Source organism: Mus caroli, unplaced genomic scaffold, assembly GCF_978045245.1.
Source record: "Mus caroli unplaced genomic scaffold, Mus_caroli_1 scaffold_7, whole genome shotgun sequence".
In the NCBI taxonomy this organism is placed as follows: Eukaryota; Metazoa; Chordata; class Mammalia; order Rodentia; family Muridae; genus Mus; species Mus caroli.
Genome location: NW_028227262.1, coordinates 22,124,034 through 22,130,126, shown reverse-complemented (window position 1 = coordinate 22,130,126; position 6,093 = coordinate 22,124,034).

The following is a 6,093-nucleotide window of genomic DNA, read 5'->3' as shown; positions in this document are numbered from 1 at the left end:
ACCTGAGTGTGTGGGTGTATGGCCACCCACTGAAACATGAAGAAGACTCTCAGGGGCCACATCTCTGAAGAAAAAGGATTCTCCCACCCCTAGAAGCCTGAAATTGCCAATAAATAGCTCCTCAGTTACAGGTGAGACTTTGTGAGCCCATCTTCCATGCACGCCAGAATTGCGGTTGGCATGGTTTCATGTACGTCTTGTGCCTGCAGTCACTGCTGCTGTAAAACGATGTGTGCAGTGGTCCTATGATATCCGAAAGCACTGCCTCAGTGCACATGTCCACACCTTGGGCTCTTATAAACTTTTAGCATCCTCATCTGTAGTGATCAGTGAGCCTTGTCGGGGGCAGGCTGTGATATAGATGGCTCATTTAAAGTAGATCCTTCCACTGTCTCTTATTCTCTACATGGCGACCAGCTATGGGTTATTTTTATTTTATTTTATTTTATTTTATTTTATTTTTTGAGACAGGGTTTCTCTGTATAGCCTTGGCTGTCCTGGAACTCATTCTGTAGACCAGGCTGACCTCGAACTCAGAAATCCGCCTGCCTCTGCCTCCCAAGTGCTGGAAATAAAGGCGTGCGCCACCACTGCCTGGCTGGGTCTTTATTATTAATCACCATCTGCTGTAAAAAAAAATGGCATCTACTCTCGATTATCTCGACTCTTCATTTCCAGTGTCACATTTAATGACAAAATGCAAATAGCTCTATTACTAAAAGTGTGCTTTTCAAATTAATGTGTCCCACCAGCACTAAAATTCCAATCTCCCTCATTCAAAGGACTTCTCCCATATATGGCATCACTGACCCACAGAAATCCGTGGCTTCAAGCCTTTTATCCACTAGTTACACTGATGGCTCATGAGCCATACTTTCTGGCAGGGATGACAGGCTTGCATATCCATAGATGAGTATACCTTGTCAGACTGGTGGAGTTCACTATTAAAGGGAATGTGTCACGTGACTACTGTTAATCAGGTAAGGCCAATGGCAGAGATGTGCACAAACCCTAGGAATAAGGGAAATGAGGACAGGACACAGGGCAGCCAGAGACAAGTGTGAGCATGGCAAAGATGGCTTCTGAAGGTGATGCTTGTGTTGTCCTTCAGGATGAGACCCCATCCACCAGCAAAAAGAGGGTAGTTTGAGCAGAGCCACGAGGCAGGAATGGTGTAAAGCATGCCTGAGAGGAGAAGGCCATTTGAGGTGGGTGAAGGAAAGGTTCCGAGAGAAGGGGAGAAGGGGAGAGAGCCAGAGAGGCCAGGGGAGGTCAGGACACGAGAGCCTTCTGTGCCACACTGGGGAGCCTGCCACAGAGGGATGAGGGCTTTACATAACTCTTGGAGGCGGCTGGCAGGGGGCATGCCCGCCTCAGCACGAATGGGGTATTATTAGCCGATGACCACGAAAGGCAAACCTGAGACATCGCCGTCTCTGCGCAGAGCCAAGGCCCTTTATGTTGTGAAGTTCCAGAAAGTTATCTGACTCTGCAGATTCAGCCGAGGAGTACGAGCATGGTGGTCAGTCCCACGCGCTGCCTCCGGCAGCACCAGATGGCCCTTCACATTGGCAACTCTAGCTAGGGCACAGTGAGGAGGGGGGCACCAAGAGAGGCAGGAGAAAAAAAATAAGAGAAGATCAGATCCGAACGCCAGGAAGCTGGATGTCAATCACCCTGAGGGACACAACCAGATGGAGACTCCAGTTGAAGGAATGCATCCCCACAGCATGCAAACCCAAGGGGATGGTTTCCGAGGTGGAGCAGAGGAAAGAGTGTGGTCAGCTACACCTCAAAGTGGAACACTCAGGTCTTTCTTGCCACATCCCCAAGTTCAGGGAATCGGGGTAGGACAGAGTTTCCAGTTGATTGTCTATCAATATTCTTTTTTTTTTTTTTTTTTTTTTTTTGGTTTTTCGAGACAGGGTTTCTCTGTGTAGCCCTGGCTGTCCTGGAACTCACTTTGTAGACCAGGCTGGCCTCGAACTCAGAAATCCGCCTGCCTCTGCCTCCCGAGTGCTGGGATTAAAGGCGTGCGCCACCACGCCCGGCCTGTCTATCAATATTCTTATATGTCAGGACAAGGATTGACTGCTTTCAGCAAAGACCCTGTGTTTAGGGATTGAGGGGAGATGTATTGAGGAAAAAAAGTCATCCTAAATGGAAAGACAGCTCACCCGATGAGTTGGGCCCACCGAGAGACACAGCTCTTTGATGGGCAGGAGGTCAAAATATCACATTCAACTGTGTATGCACATCCTTTTATAGGATCAACATGAAGAGAGACACAAAGTAGCTACAGTGCCTAGAAGGCTTCAAGGATGGAGCGGGAAGTCAGATCCTGAGTGTGTGGTCCAAGCAGATGTTCCATGAGACAGCTCCAGCAAGACTGGTCATGTGCCCAGGTACACATGTGAGGCATGTTTGACATCTCCAGAAATCCCTTGGGAGTGAGCTGCAGTGGGTGAGGTCACACACGAATTGCTAACAGCAATTGGAAAGTTTGAGTGAAGCCTGGGGACTGGAGGCCGGAGGCTGGTTGAGCTCTGCTAGGAAGTTGAAAAGCACAGTGCAGTTGAACAGCCACAGGACAACAGACCCCTCTCTTGAAGTCTCTTGTCACAAGTTTCACGAGCCCCCAAGTGACCGCCTCTACTCAGACCTAAAACAGGGGTCCTTCTCCAACCCTCACCTCTCTACATGCCCAGGCTGTGAGCATCTAGGTGCTCTGTGCCCAGTGTAGCAGAACAGAGGCGCAAAGGGGGCGGGGCATCAAGGCCCAAAAGAGCAAATCCAAGAAGGTACGGATGCAGAGAGCACAAACTACTGTCTTGTTTTCTACCTGCCGTTTTTTTTTTTTTTTTTTTTTTTTTTTCTGAATTCTCTAGGCTGTCATTCGAAAACGCAATGCTGCCTTTTCCAGAGCCAACTGTGAGAAGCAGAAGAAGCTGAATCCTCGGCCGTCCACGTGTGTGGCTCTTAGGACCTGCTTGTGCTTTCCCTTGGACACTCCTGGTGTGGGGCGGGGGCTGTTGAACCATATTATGTAATAAAGCAGAATCTTGCGGGCAGCCAGCATCCTGAGCAGAGGTAGCTCCGCGAGCAGCCGCTAGGACAGGTTGGTGTAGCCCAGCTCCTAATCTGAGCCAACCGTAGTTTACGCTGCTCCTAGTCCCAGAAGAAGATATGCAGGGGCATTTTCCCGCTCACTGCCATTAAGTCTTGGCTCATCAAGCAAGAGTGATTGACAGCCCCCAAAGGCTGCTGAGCAACTATGTGAAAGAGGGGTCCGGGAGAGGCCTCCTCCACCTGTTCCTCTTTTCTTTATCACTTCGTATCCAGAGGGGTCCCTAAGCCCCAAGTGAAGGGTCAAGTGCAAATCTGGTAAACCAAGCCGCCCTAGCAGTTGTCAGGTTAATTAGCCTTAAGGAAAATTATGTGGCTATCTGAGCAGAGTGGGGTTGCTATAGAGACAGGCACAGGAGGTGCATTTAGAGTGGGGCCCCATCACATCACCCGATAAAAATACGACTGAGGCTTTTTAATAGAATGAGTTACTTAAGTTTTATATTTAACAGGGGACAACACCAAGGCTATTACTGGTTTTCAGAATATTTTAGGAATCTGGACTGCCTGCTGCTGCATATGTTAACAGTCATCACTGCATGGGCCGTGGGGGGCAGCAGTTAAGCACTGGATGCCCATGTGTCGCTCCCAGCCCCTGAGATGAGAGATGGCCCTTCTCACTTCGAGTTTGTCCTTCCTTAATTGGGTGAGAGATTTTCGATGCGTTTCGGGGAATGGTCAGCTGAAAGCCATACTGCTCAGCAATACTCCTTTGCATGTGCCACACGATTACAATAATTAATAATAATAATAATAAACATGAGGTAATTATCTCACTTTTCAGATGAGAAGAAATGAGGCTCAGAGACATCCAAAACCTATCCGAGATCACACAGCCAATAAGAGGTACCACTAGAATTTAAATTCAGAGATTTCTCTAGTAAAGCACACTGCTTTATAAAATGACATTATAACTGAGACCTCTGAATGGATAGGAATGGAGAATGAGGTAGATCCAAGGAGGGGCTCTCGTGTCACCGGGCGACAGCGTGGAGCTTGTCATACTTTCATTTCCCCGGGGATTCTGATTTGCCCTCACTAATTATAGAAAGTTAATGTCAAAGCAACTTCTCTCTATTTCTCAGCTTTCTGTCACTGTGACAAAACACCTGGGCTGATCAGCTTTAAAGAAGGAAGGCTTTGTTTTGTCTCGTGGTCTCGGTGGCTTCAGCTGGCAGTGCTTCATACGGTGGGAACACACAGTGGAGAAGTTCACCTTATGGTGTCCAGGATGCATGGAGGGGAGGCAGTAAGAGACTGTCATCAATGTCCCCGTCAAGAGCACAACTCCAATGACCTAACTTCCTCCTCTCAGACCTCTTAAAGATCCCTCCATCCTCCAGGGGCACCACAGGGTTTAGAGGCCACTCTGTGTGCAAACCATAGCATTCTCTGAACCATCCGGCAAGCAACCAGGATTCCGGTTCCCAAGGTGGTAGGAGTGTGGTTAACATAGGCTTCCAAGCTGAACATCTGTAAGAGTATGCCTCTGTTCTTGTACACATCAAAGCTCAATCTATGAAATCAAGTTGGGAGTCCAAAGTGAACTTCCATCTCTGGGTTATTCAACCCCACCCCACCCCCATTCTGCAGAAGGATGCTTCTAAAAATACAAACTTTAACTTTTTTTTTTCCTGTGAGGTAGACTCCATTGATGCCCACAAGGCTTCAAGGGCTCTAAGAACAAGTGTCTAGGGCAGAACTCAAAAAACATGCTAATCAAAGCATCAATCAATCGAACAAGACAGAGACAGAAAATATGTAGAAGCCATGGACTGGAGACTTAGTCTCAGACATGAGTAGGAGACTTAGGACCACAGAGGAGGTACAGTGGTATCCCCAAGCAGAAGGAAGCTTGTCCAGCAGCCTTCAGTGAGAGTGTCTCATGCAGACGAGGTAGCATGTGAGGTGGCATGCAAGGGAGGTGGCATCCAGGTCTTACTTGCATGGGACAGGGTCTGGTCACCTACTATGGTCAAAACCATCCTTAGCACACTATTCCACCCTATTCCCTCCCCAGGACATACACCTTGCAATTACTGGCATTCCACCAACAGATTAGATGTTAGATGAGAAGATAAGTTGTGTGTAGGAATAACTATAGAAGTGTTTTTAGTAGTTAATAACTATAGAAGTGTTTTTAGTAGTAATATTAGCCTAATAAAAGTTAACTGCAGGAGCTGGAGAGATGGCACAGCTGTTAGAAGCACTTCCTGCTCTCACAGAGGACCAAAGTTTGGTTCCTAGCACCCATGCTGCATAATTCACAATCACCTGTAATTTAAGCTTCAGGGGACCCAAGGCTCTTTTTCTAGACTCCATGGGCATCCGCACACATATGCTTACACACAGACACACACACACACACACACACACACACATACACACACACACACATACACGTGATGTAAATTTTTTAAAAATCATTTTAAGCTGTCTGAAAGCACAGAGATTCACTGAGACATTTGATAAGTGGTTCTTAAACAGAGAGGTCATTTTACAGCCGGGATTACAGCTCAGTTGATAGCCTGCCAGTTCACATGTGTGACATCCCGTGTTCAATCCCCGGCACCACATAAAACCAGGCTTGTTCGCTTATTCCTGCTGTACAAGTTCCGAAGATCAAGGTCAGGATCCTCGACCACACAATGAATTTGAACGTTTTGTCTTGGTGAAACGATCGCTCAATGGTTGTATAATAAGGAAGATGCGTGGTGGTCCCTGAAAATTTATTTATAAGCAATGTCATGAACAGCCTCTGGACCTGTGCAGAATCTGCAGGTTCTGACCCTTCTACTTACTGCCTGCCCACAGTAATTCAGACAAGCCACGTGACTTCTTTGTGACTTGACTTTTGCAACTGTCAAGTGGGAATGCTATTAGAGGCCAATGGTGAACTGAAGCAGGAGGATGGCCTGATACCACTGTCACTGAAGACCATGGCCAGAAAGGGTGAGCAGGAGAAGG